The sequence below is a fragment of the Molossus molossus genome, unplaced genomic scaffold (assembly GCF_014108415.1).
Source record: "Molossus molossus isolate mMolMol1 unplaced genomic scaffold, mMolMol1.p scaffold_m16_p_7, whole genome shotgun sequence".
In the NCBI taxonomy this organism is placed as follows: Eukaryota; Metazoa; Chordata; class Mammalia; order Chiroptera; family Molossidae; genus Molossus; species Molossus molossus.
Window position 1 is genome coordinate 74,594,722 of NW_023425401.1, and position 13,691 is coordinate 74,608,412.

The 13,691-nt window shown below is 34.9% G+C and overlaps 1 protein-coding gene and 1 non-coding gene across 6 annotated transcripts in view; both read left to right on the top strand.

The window, feature by feature from the left end:
* Positions 1-13,691, top strand: part of FOXP2 (forkhead box P2) — a 355,837-nt gene that overhangs the window by 247,415 nt on the left and 94,731 nt on the right. The window lies entirely within an intron of this gene.
* LOC118620553 lies at positions 4,571-4,675 on the top strand. Its single transcript, XR_004957467.1, has one exon. It is a non-coding gene; the product is annotated as a U6 spliceosomal RNA (small nuclear RNA).

Consider the following 13,691-nt stretch of genomic DNA (forward strand, 5'->3'; position numbering starts at 1 on the left):
GTCCATTCCACCCTCCCTCTGCTGGAGCCCTGGGTGAGTGGCTGTAGCTAATGTAGTGCTCTGTCCTGACCTCTTGGGTATAGAGACAGCTTGGGATTTTAACCCCAAGAGGGAGCTGCTCACAGCTAAAACAGCTGCTGTTTGTGGGCTCACAGCCTGCCCACTCATGCCTCTGCATTTCCTACCAGCTTTGACTTAGTGTCCTCTTTCTGTCTTTAAATATATGGGTCCTCTCCAGCTGCTTTTCTGTTGGTTTTTCCCAACTATTTGTATTTATTTTTGTTGTAATTCCAGTTTGGTCCTGGGAGATGGTCGGTGTAGTTTCCATTCACTCTGCTGCCATTATGGAATCTCTCTCATAATTATTTGAACTTGCAGTTTTTAGTAACACATTATATTGAACATATCTTCATATGTTTATTTGTCATCTGTACATCTTCTTTGGTGAGTTATTTTTTACATCTTTTGTCCACTTTTTTATTGGGTTGCTTATTTTCTTGTCATTTAGATTTAAGTGTTCTTTGTATATTTTGGATGTACCTTTTATCAGATATGTGTTTTATTATTTTATTTTTGTTACAGATGTTTCTCCTTTTTTTCCCCATTGACACCCTTCTTCCCATCCTTCCTACCCCATACCCAGCTTTGTTGTCTGTGTCCATTGGTTATGCATACATGCATTTAAGTTCTGTGGTTTATCTCTTCCCTACCCCCAACCCCCCCTCTTCTGAGGGTTGTCAGTCTGTACCCTACTTCCATGTCTCTGGCCTACCCTATTCCTCAGACTGTTATGTTCATTATATTCTACAAATAAGTAAGATCATGTGGTATTTGTCTTCTTCTGCTTGGCTTGTTTCGCTTAGGATAATAATTTCCAGGTCCCTCCATGTCGTCTCAAAAAATAAGAGATCTTTCTTGCTTACAGATGCATAGTACTCCATGGTGTATATGTACCATAGCTTTTTTATCCATTCGTCTACTGATGAACATTTGGGCGGTTTCCAGATCTTAGCTATTGTAAATAGTGCTACTACAAACATGGGGGTACATATATTCTTTCTGATTGGTGTTTCAGGCTTTTTAGGGTATATTCCTAGACGTGAGATCACTGGGTCAAATGGAAGTTCAATTTTTAAATTTTTGAGGTAACACCATATTGTTTTCCAGAGTGGCTGCACCAGTCTGCATTCCCACCAGCAATGTACTAAAGTCCCCTTTTCTCCACATCCTCGCCAACACTTGTTGTTTGATGATTTGTTGATGGTGGCCATTCTGACAGGTGTGAGGTGGTACCTCATAGTTGTTTTAATTTGCATCTTTCTGATGATTAGTGATGTTGAGCCTTTCTTCATATGTCTCTTAGCCATTTGTGTGTCCTGTTTGGAGAGGTGTCTATTTAGTTCCTCTCCCCATTTTTTATTTGGGTTCTTCATCTTCTTTTGTTGAGTTGTATGAGTACTCTATATATTTTGGAAATTAACCCCTTATCTGATGTAACATTGACAATACAGTGGGTTGCCTTTCCATTTCAGATATGTGTTTTAGAAATATTTTTTTCTGATCTGTGGCTTCTCTTCTCACTAATTTAATAGTGTGTTACATGAATCATGGTTATGGTATTGTATCTGAAAGGTCATTGTCAACCCCAAGGTCACCTAGATTTTCTCCTTGTTATCTTCTAAAAGTTTTAAGCCTTGTATTTTACATTATTTCTGAGGTCCATGTTGCATGTTTTTAAAATGTTATTAATTCCTTAAATTATTATTTTTCTTCTAGTTTCTTTGACTTTAATTTACTATTTCTTTTTTAAACTTTCAAAGTGGACTTTTTTAGTTTTTACTGTATGCATTTAAGACTATGCATGTCCTTCTAAGCACAGAGTTAGATGTATCTCACAAATTGATGTAGTTTCATAATTATTTTAAAGTGTCTTCTAATTTTCCTTTTGATTTTTTTAACCCATGGATTATTTAGTCATTGTTTAATGTTAAAATCTTTTAGAATTTATTAAATTATCTTTTAACACTAATTAATTTCACAATAGTAAGGAAATATAGTGATTTCAAACCTTTGAAATTTGTTGGCACTTGCTTTATGGCTCAGGATATGATCTATTGTGATAAAATTTCATATGCCCTAGAAAAAAGTGCATATTTTACCATCAGTTTTTGTGGTATTTTATATATTTATATCTATGTATATAAAATAATATAAATCAGAATATTTATATACATGTAGATATGTGTGTGGGTGTGTACCAATCAATTATGTATTCATTGGTTTATTCACATCTTCTATAATTTGATTAAATTTTTTTTCTGTTTATTAGGAGTTATTGAGAGTGGTGTTTTAAAATCCCCCATTGCTGTGTTGTTTACAATATCCAAGATTTGGAAGCATTACAAGTGCCCATCAGTAGATGAGTTGATTAAGGAGATATGGTACATTTACACAGTGAAATACTACTTGGCTGTAAAAAACAAACAAACAAGGAAATCTTACCTTTTGCGATAGCATGAATGAATGTGGAGAATATGGTGCTAAGTGAATAAAGCAAGTTAGTGAAAGACAAATACCATATGATTTCACTTATATGTGGAATCTAATGAACAAAATAAACTAACAAAGATAATAGAAACAGACTTTCACCGATACAGAGAATAGATTGACAACTGTCAGAGAGGAGAAGAGTTTGGGGGCCCAGTGAAAAAGGTAAAAGGATTAAACAAAAAAATTTAAAATCTAATGGACAAAAATGATACTATGGTGATTATCAGAAAGAAATGGAAGCGCGGGGAGGTAGAAGAGAGTAAAGTGGGGATAAAGGGTCATGGAAGAAGACTTGACTTTGAGTGGTGAACACATAATACAGTATAATGATGACATAGAATTCTACACTTGAAACTATATAATTTTATTAACCAATGTCACCCCAATATATTCAATAAAAATAAAATAAATAAATCCCCCATTATGAATGTGGAATTATTTATTACTGCTTTCATCGGTCAATTTTTTCTTTAGTGCATTAAAGTTATGCTTTTAGTTGCAGGCTTATTTAGAATTATTATATCTACCTGGTAACTTAAATATTATTTTTAAAATTTTATTTTAAATGTATCTTTATTGTTGAAAGTATTACAGATGTTCCTCCTTTTTTCCCCCATTGACTCCCTCCATCTCACCTCCCCCCAACTCCCACCCCACTTTTACCATACTTTTGTCTGTGTCCTTTGGTTGTGCACATATGCATATAAGTTCTTTGGTTTATTTATTCCCACCACCCCTCTGCACTTCCTTCTGGGGTTAGTCAGTCTGTTCCCTACTTCAGTGTTTCTGGATCTATTTTGTTTGTCAGTTTATTTTATTAATTAGATTCCACATATAAGTGAGATCATGTGATACTTGTCTTTCTCTGATTGGCTTATTTCGCTTAGCATAATACTGTCCATGTCCCTCCATGCTGTCTGAAAGAGTAAGCGATTCTTCTCTTTTTTTACAGCTATATAGTATTCCACTGTGTAAACGTACCACAGCTTTTTTCCTACTCATATACTAATGTATATAGATTGTTTCCAGATCTTAGCTATCATTTCTTATCTCTGTAATGTTGCTTTGAAAGTCTTCTTAGCCATAAAGTCTTCTTTTTCTGGTATTAATATATGCAGATACCTTAGTACTGGCTGGTATAGCTCAGTTGGTTGGAGCATTGTCCTGTACACCAAAAATGGTGGGTTTGATTCCAAGTCAGGATACATACCCAGGTTCCAGGTTCAGTTCACGGTCAGGGTGCTTGAGGGAGGCAGTAGATTAATGCTTCTCTCTCTCTCCCTTCCTCTATCTGATGTCAATAATAATTAATTTAAAAAAATATAGATACCTTAGCTTTCTTTTGGATAGTGCTTCCAAGTTATATTTATTACTATATTTTTATTCTGAGCCTATGTCCTTATGTTTAACTTATATTTCTGGTAAGCAACATATAACTGATTTTATATTTAATGTAAGTATTGATATATAGGTACAAGTATCTTTTGAATAACATGATTACCATGGTTTATAAGAGATCCTAAAAGATTTCTTTGATCATTTTTAATTTAGTCACTAGGAAAGAATATTTGCTGTTTTTTTCTATAGTTTACCATAGACAGAATAATATATTATTATCATTATTATTATTGTTGTTATTATTATTATATATTCCCTGTAGTCCAATGAATAACCTGAGTTTCATCCTGGAAACCTACTTAAATTCCATTAGTCAGGTTGCTATTTTCAATGGCAATGGGAACAATAAAATTTTAATTCAGGGTGGGGCAAAAGTAGGTTTATAATTGTGAGTACCTGAAACACAGAGTTTATTCTTGTATTATTATTTACTAATTACTGTATTTATGTTCCACGTGAAAAACTGTAAATTTACTCCCCCCACCCCCGTATTTCAATATGATTTCATTGCTTATAAGAGCCCATCATAAGCCATGCAATCACTAATGGAAAACAAGAATTTTATTAACATTCATTTTAATCACCTTTAATTAAAGATTATTGTATTCAAGATGCAAATCTAGTGCTTGCTTCAGCAGCACATATACCAAAATTTGAACAATACAGAGAAAATTAGCATGTCCCATGCAAGAATGACACACAAATTCATGAAGCATTTCATATTTTTATATAGAGTGCTCATATAACTCAACAGAAGGAAGACAAAGAGCCCAATTAAAAAATGGGCAGAGGAACTAAATAGACACCACTCCAAACAGGACATACAAATGGTCAAGAGACATATGAAGAAATACTCAACATCACTAATCATCAGAGAGATGCAAATTAAAACAACAATGAGGTACCACCTCACACCTGTCAGAATGGCCACCATCAACAAATCATCAAACAACAAGTGTTGATGAGGGTGTGGAGAAAAGGGTACTCTAGTACACTGCTGGTGGGAATGCAGACTGATGTAGTCACTATGGAAAACAATATTGTGTTACCTCAAAAAATTAAAAATTAAACTTCCGTTTGACCCAGTGATCTCACTTCTAGGAATATACCCTAAGAAGCCTGAAACACCAATCAGAAAGAATATATGTACCCCTATGTTCATAGCAGCACTATTTACAATAGCTAAGATCTGGATACAGCCCAAGTGTCCATCAGTAGACAAATGGATGAAAAAGCCCTGGTACATATACACAATGGAGTACTATGCAGCTATAAGAAAGAAAGATCTCTTATTCTTTGAGATGACATGGAGAAACCTGAAGAGTATTATCCTAAGCGAAAACAAGCTAAGCAGAGAAAAACAGATATCACATGATCTCACTTATTTGTGCAATATAATGAACATAAAGTCTGAGGAACAGGGTAGACCCAGACACATGGAAGTAAGGTACATACTGACAACCCTCAGAAGAGGGGGCGGTGGGGGTAGGGAAGAAGAGATAAACCACAGAACCTATATGCATGTACACATAACTGATGGACATGGACAACAAAGCTGGGGACGGGGTGGGAGGGATGGGAAGGAGGGTGTCAATGAAAAAAAAGGAGAAACATCTGTAACAAATATATATATATATATATATATATATATATATATACTCACACACACACACATACACACTAATAAAAGTGTTTAAAATATTAGGAAAAAGAACAAAACCAAAATACAAATTTAAGAAATCTAAGAATTGTTATAAAAATGCAATTTAGTAACTACTAATACTTCCAAAAATAGAATACTTTGCAATTGTAATATTAAGATATTATCAAATTACTTCATAGTTACTGTTGAATAGCCCTAAAAATAACACAAAACATTATGGACCAATTTGCAGTATGAGTACAAGAGTTTCATATCCTGGTTTCATTGTGGCATGGAGTTCAACGACCAGGCCAGTGTATGTTGCAAAAAATGAAAACTCTGCAGTTTTTGTTTGTTTTGTTTTGTTTTGTTTTTATGGGGCATTACGTTCAACTATGATGCCAGTTTTTCCAGTGGGACCTGGTCAGTGTCAAAGGGTAAATCGAATGATGTGAGGTCATCAAAGGAAAGGCTCAGGTGCAAAGACATAAAAATTATATTCGTTAACATCAAAACCTGAGTCATTGTTGTAAAACTAAAGGAGATCCATTAACTGCTGAACATTGCAAAATGTCCTCAGAGCACTTGACTTATATTAAAACGTAATAGTCATGATTATTTGAGTTTTACATTACTTTTCCAAACTGGGGTTAAAGTAATTCAGAAAAACCTGATTTGCATGTTGGCCTAGTGATCAGTCAGTTGTCAACAAAGAGATCTGAACCAACTGATTTATCATTGGAAGAATATTTCAGATGGTGCCTGAACAGCTGGCGAGCAAACTTTTTTGAAGATATTTTATCACTTTGAATTAACAGATAAATTCGGTGTGCTACATAGATTAGTAAGTTGAAATTTTATAAAATTAAATAATTAAAAATTTTAAGTGATTTTACATTAAGAATGATTGGTTTATGTTTAATATATTATATAATAGGTGATTGATTTTACATACAGTAATTTAGATTATTATGTGACTTTAATTTTACCAAGGCAAAAGAAGGCTAAAAATTAAGACCTTAAAAAGCTTTCAAATAATTAAATTATAAAACAAGTTATATATTGATATTTGTTGTAAATCAGTCTTTAGCCTTTGGCTCTCCCGCACAGTGTTTTAAAAGTTCTTAATTAGCCTGGCCAGTGTGGCTCAATAAATAGAGCATGGTCCCATGAACCAAGAGGTCACTGGTTCGATTCCCAGTTGGAATACATGCCCAGGTTATGGGCTTAATCCCCAGTAGAAGCTGTGCAGGAAGCAGCCAATAATGTTTATCTCACATCAATGTTTCTATCACTCTCTCCCTCTCCTTTCCTCTATCTCTAAAAATATATGTTTTTAAAGTTATTAACTGGAAAAAAATAATGTTGATCAAAGAGTACGAACATTCAGTTACAAAATGAATAAGGTCTGGAGACCTAATGTACCACATGATGGCTATGGATAGTTAATAATAATGTATTGTATACTGAAAATTTGCAAAGAAGTTGATCTTAAGTATTCTCACAACCACACACACACACACACACACACAATAATTATGAGGGATGATGGATATGTTAATTTGTTATATTTTAGTCATTTCATAATGTATGTATTTATCCAAACATCATGTTTTACACTCTACATGCAGAGTAGGGCAAAAGTAGATTATGTTTGTGAGTACACAAAATACAGTGTTTATTCTCATATTATTTATTAATTACTGTATTATTTTCCATATGAACAACTGTAAACCTACTTTTGCCCCACCCTGCATACAACTTTTATGTGTCAAAAGTAAATAAATAAAAATCAAAGTCCTCCAAAAAAGAAAAAGATAAATAAATAATGATCTGCAAAAGCAGAGAGAAGGACTTTGGAAATGCCAAAGATTCAATGATGCTTTCAAATATTGTCTGAAATGAACTATATGATGATTTGTAGCATTAAGTATGGAATATATATGCTTAAGATTTTTTTATCCCAGCCCAGCTAGTGTAGCTCACTGGTTGAGCATTGACCCATGCACCAAGAGGTCGCGATTCGATTCCCTGTCAGGGCACATGCCCAGGTTGAGGAGGCAACCAGTCGATGTTCTCTCTCATCAATGTCTCTATCTCTCTCTCCCTCTCCCTTCTTCTTTCTCTAAAATCAATAAAGAAAATATATATTTTTTTAAAAAAACTTTTTATTACCAAAATGGCTTTTGATATGTCCATGTTTATTTATGTTTGTTCTGGGTGAAGGAGCAAATTTTCCACTCTAAACTAGCAAATAAAATTTTTTACAGTTCATTTCAAACTAAATATTTTTGAGATATTTTAAGTAAATCTGGGTTTTAAAAATATTGTTGCTATAGCCTGGCCCTTGTGGATCAGTGGTTGAGTGTCAACCTGTGCACCAAGAGGTCGCCAGTTTAATTCCTGGTCAGGGCACATGCCCAGGTTGTGGGCCAAATCCCCAGTGGGGGATATGCAGGAGGCTGCCAGTGTCCCTCTCATTTATGTTTCTATCATTCATTCTCTCTCTCCTCCTCTCTAAAATCAATAAAGAAAAAAAATCTTTATAAAAATATTGTTGCTATAAAATGCACTTTCCCAACAAAAACTAATAAATATTTCAACACTTAAAATTCATAAATAACTTTCTATACTTTGGCCTTATGGGGGAGAAAATATGATTGTCCCAAGTGTTAATGTTGGTAGATTGCACATTTCAATTTACTCAGGACAGTTCTGGTACATAACTACTTCTTCTGATAGTTATTGATATTGCCTTTTTTTACTCACACAGTTCCCATTAATTCTCTGGTCACCTTATTGAGTAGCCACACTTGCTTTATCTTTCATAAAGATTCCCATAAATCCAGTACTCAGAGAATGGGGCTCTAAGGAACACTGAGGATTCAACAAAATTATACCATAGTAAGGGTTTGTGAACAACACCTTTAATTTAAAATAATTTAAAAAGAAAGAAATTCAAGTTCCAATTCTTATTTATTTTCTTAAATTTCTTGATTCTTCTGAGCCCATACAAATGGATAAGAAGTATAGTACCTAAGAAATGACATAAAAAATGTGAAAATAGCCCTGGCCGGTTTGGCTCAGCGGTTAGAGCGTCGGCCTGCGGTCCGGAGAGACCCGGGTTTGGTTCCCGCTAAGAGCATGTACCTCGGTTGCAGTTTGTCCCCGGCCCTGGTTGGTCGTGCGGGTGGCAGCCACTCGATGTGTCCCTTTCACATCGATGTTTCTCTCTCTCTCTCCCTCCTGCTCTATCTGAACAAAGAATGAAAAAGTGTCCTCGGGTGAGGATAAAAAAAAAAAAAAATGTGAAAATATTTTGTAAATTTTAAAATGCTGTACACATTATATTAAAACACACACACACAACCATATGGTTTAACTCAAAGTTTTACTTGTCAAAAATATAGAATTAAATTAAGTGTAATTACTATTCAAGAAGGCAAACTGTGCCCTTGAAACTCACTTTTATATATTTTATCTTAATATTATATCCTTAAACAGAGTAAGTGACCCCAAAACACTGAAGAATGCCAAAAGTAAAAATTATAGTCATACTTATTTTCATTTCTATATAAAATATTAGTACTTTATATTAATATTTTAATACAATAATTATGACAAAGCAGTATTCACATATTATAGGTTTTAACCCTGATAAATTATAGGAAATATTTTTTGAACTACCATTATGTGAAAAAACTTTTTTTTTTTTATTATGGAAAATCAGAGTAAATGAAGCAAAATTATTTCTCTACTCTGGTTTATGTGTGAACAATCATAATAAAAGGCAGAATGAGTACATAGATAAAGTGAATGCATAGAAAAGAAACAATGTATTGGTAATCCGAGCATTCTGAGGATCATTTCACAGAGGTGTCTTTTGCACTGAATCTTGAAGGATAAAGAATACTTCGGTGGATAGAAATGCTTGCCAATGCAGTGCACTCTAGGCTGAGAGATATGAAAAAACTAAATTGTTGGAAAGCAAAGTCTCAATGTGCTCACAAGGGTGACCAGTGGCCCACTGGTAGTGACACATGCTTTGAAGAGATCTGTGAGGAATCTAACCTGGAAAGGGGTGATTGACCTTGAATGTCAAGTTAGAAAAATAAACTGTTTTTTGTAGGATTGGGAAACTATGTTAGTGTTTGACAAGGGTAGTGAGTTGATGTGATTTGTATTTTGGGTAGATAATTCTGGCAACAATAAGTAGTATTGATTTGAGAAGGAAAACATTAGAGGCTGGAGACCACTTCAAAGACTGTAACAATAGGCCAAATGAAAAATGGCCAAGTATGGAATTGAGACTTAAGAGAATTGAAATGGCAAAGGGGGAGCCAGATTAGAGAGGCATTGTAGAAATGATTGGGCAGTAGTTACTGACTGATTGAAAATGAAATTGAACTAGAGGGAGGAGTAAAAATGGTCTTGGGGTATTGAGCTTGGCTGACAGAGAAGATAATGGTGCCATTCAATGAGACAGGATGCACAATAACAAGTAGCTTTGCTGGTTCAGGATTGCATCAAGTTTGGGTGATGTCCAGTTATATGTATGGGTACAATTGCCAGTTTTATTTTCAGATCCCAAACTCAGAGAAGGTAGGTACATATGCTTTACAGGATATGGTAAATGTACTAAACCCAACTCACAATAAAAGTAGACCCAGAATTTTCAGGAAATTTTCACTGTTTATATGAAAAATATAAACATTTTGTAAAATTGCTGAAATTAGGGGCTCACCTGAGCTATCAGAGAGCCTCTGGCTGTCCTCTTATTCTGAACCATTTGGTCTGTGATAATCAGATAACTGATTTAGGTCACTAACTGCATGTGGCTAGTTTTTGCAGCAATCTGAGTGGTATTCCTTTTGCCCTCTCATTTATTCTTTGTACATACAGCTAGAAACAGCAATGTGATTGGGAAATGAACAGGATATTGTAGAGGGAGCCTTGATAACATAATCCATTATATTCTAGAAGGCGCATCCTCACAAATAAAGCCATAGAGGTAGGAATGAATAAAGAGCCTTGGTAACAGCGTATTTAGAGGGAATGGAATTGGGTTATCTGTGCTATATTAGTAATCAAACTAGACGAAGGCTAACACTGAGTGCTTGCAAAGTGTCAGGTATTGTTCAGAGCATCCATATGCATTATCTTTTTTAATGATATAATTAAAGAGATTTTTGTACAGTAGTCCCCCCACCTATTCATAGGGGATACATTTCAAGACCCAGTGGATGCCTGAAACTGCAAATATACTATGTGTTTTCTATACATACATATCTATGGTTACTTTTAATTTATAAATTAGGCATAGTAAAAGATTCACACAATAACTAATAATAAAGCAATTATAACAATATACAGTAATAAAAGTTATGTGAATGTGGCCACTTGTTTTAGGGGATCTGTTGATGAAGTCTTTGTATAAACTCATGTTTTCTGGTACAACACATTACCATCAGTCAAACCACTTTTTCTGTTCACATCTTCCACTCACAAATGTAATGCCTTTTCCATCTTAACTATGCACTTATTATATATACTGTGGCCGTAACTTTTGCAGTTTGAGGTGCGGCAGTAAAACTAGCACAACTTTCTTTTTCCTTCTTTATAAGTTTATGGATAGAAGATTCATTCTCACCATTAGATGTTAGCAACCTAAGAACTAGATTTTTTTTCCCTTTTCTTAAGTCTAGAACTTTCACCTTTTTACTTAAGGAAAGCACTTTATACCTTCTCTTTGGTGTATTTTTCTAGCCAGAATCCTTATTCCTAAATTTGGGAGATTTTATTATATAAAATAAAGGTTACCTGAACACAAGCACTACAGGACAGGACCAGTTTCATTTCACTACTCAGGACAAAACACAATTTAACATTTATGAGTTGTTTATTTCCAGAATATTTTATTTAATATTTCAATCCCTGGTTGACCTCGCGTAACTGAAACTATAGAGAGTGGAAACTGGAGGTAACAAGAGACTAATGTGTTATTATCATTCATTTTACTTATGAGGAATCTGAAGTGTAGAAAATTTAAATGAGTTGACCACAATAGCATTGCTATTGAGACTTGGGTCATTCATTCAATTTGGCTGATTCTGGAACCTACCTTCTAACACTAATGCTCTATTGCTATATGAAGATGTCATAGAGAAGGGGGTGGGTAAGGATTCTGTCTTAATCTAGCAGAACTTCTCTAGATAAAGGTCTGATGAAAATTAGGGTAATAGCTGTTTATTTTATAAAGCTATGGATGCAGAACTGAAGATTCAATTTTATCCATGTGGATAGATACTCTTGTAAATCATCCTATAATCCACCAAACCAGTCTGTTGGCAAGTACAAGGTTAGATACATCATTACTTAAGGACAAGGTGGGAAAATGGAAAGAATAAATTATTTCTACTAACTGAGAAGGATGCATTCAAAGAACACTACACTACATTATCCAAAAGAAAAGAAATATAAAAATGTGTGGCATTGCCCTGGCTGGTTTGGCTCAGTGGTAGAGCCTCAGCCTGTGGTTTGATTCCAGCCAAGGGCACATACCTTGGTTGCAGTTCGATCCCGGCCCTCATCAGGGTAATGTGGGAGGCAACCAGTCAATATGTCCCTCTCACGTTGATGTTTCTCTCTCTCCCTTTCTCTCCCACTCTCTCCCTCCTACTTTATCTGAAGATAAATAGAAAAAATATCCTCAGATCAGATTTAAAAATATATGTAGCATCTTCAATAGGATTCAAGAAAACATGAGTTTTACAAAACCGAAGTAGCTATAAGATAAGAACAGATTGCAATGAGAAGGAAATGGTATAAGTTGGAACAGAGTGAGATAAAATATGATGGAATAAGAAATTAAAAAGCAATAACACACCTCTCCAAACAGGACATACAAATGGCCAAGAGACCTATGAAGAAATACTCAACATCACTAATCATCAGAGAGATGCAAATTAAAACAACAATGAGGTATCACCTCACACCTGTCAGAATGGCCGCCATCAACAAATCATCAAACAACAAGTGTTGGCGAGGGTGTGGAGAAAAGGGGACTCTAATACACTGCTGGTGGGAATGCAGACTGGTGCAGCCGCTGTGGAAAACAATATGGTGTTACCTCAAAAAATTAAAAATTGAACTTCCATTTGACCCAGTGATCCCACTTCTAGGAATATACCCTAAGAAGCCTGAAACACCAATCAGGAAGAATATATGTACCCCCATGTTCATAGCAGCACTATTTGCAATAGCTAAGATCTGGAAACAGCCCAAGTGTCCATCAGTAGATGAATGGATAAAAAAGCAGTGGTACATATACACAATGGAGTAGTATGCAGCAGTAAGAAAGAAAGATCTCTCATCCTTTGAGACGACATGGAGGGAACTGGAAAGTATTATCCTAAGTGAAAGAAGCCAAGCAGAAAAAGACAAATACCACATGATCTCACTTATATACGGAATATAATGAACATAACAGTCTGAGGAATACAGTAGACCCAGAAACATGGAAGTAGGGCACAGACTGACATCCCTCGGAAGAGGGGGTCAAGGGGTGGGTGGGAAGAGATAAACCACAGAACTTATATGCATGTATGCATGATCAATGGACTTGGACAACTAAGCCGGGGACGGGGCGGGGTGGGGGTGGGGAGGGGAGCGCCAATGGGGTAAAAAAGGTAAAATATCTGTAACAAAAAAATAAATAAAAAAAATTAAAAAAAATTTAAAAAATTAAATAAAATAAAAAGCAATAACAAAATTAACTTTTGCTTTGGAAATAATAGCGTTTAAAAGTCGTACTGAGATTGTAAGTCAAATTCTTGATATGGAGGAGAAATATTTATTGTTCAGAATACAGAAGAAATGTACAAACATTTTGTTGGTGGGTGAGAGTGGCACCAGGTGTTAAATAGGTGGGGTAAGACCAGACCTTGATTGAGCAACCTTGGTACTTGGTTTCTGGCTAGGGAATAATAATTCAGAGCCAGGACTCAAACTATAAGAAAATATTTCTTTAGAAAATCACAGAGGTAAAATAAATGGACCATAGAAGAAATGGGTTCAGGGAATAGTTACAGGGGCAAAAGAA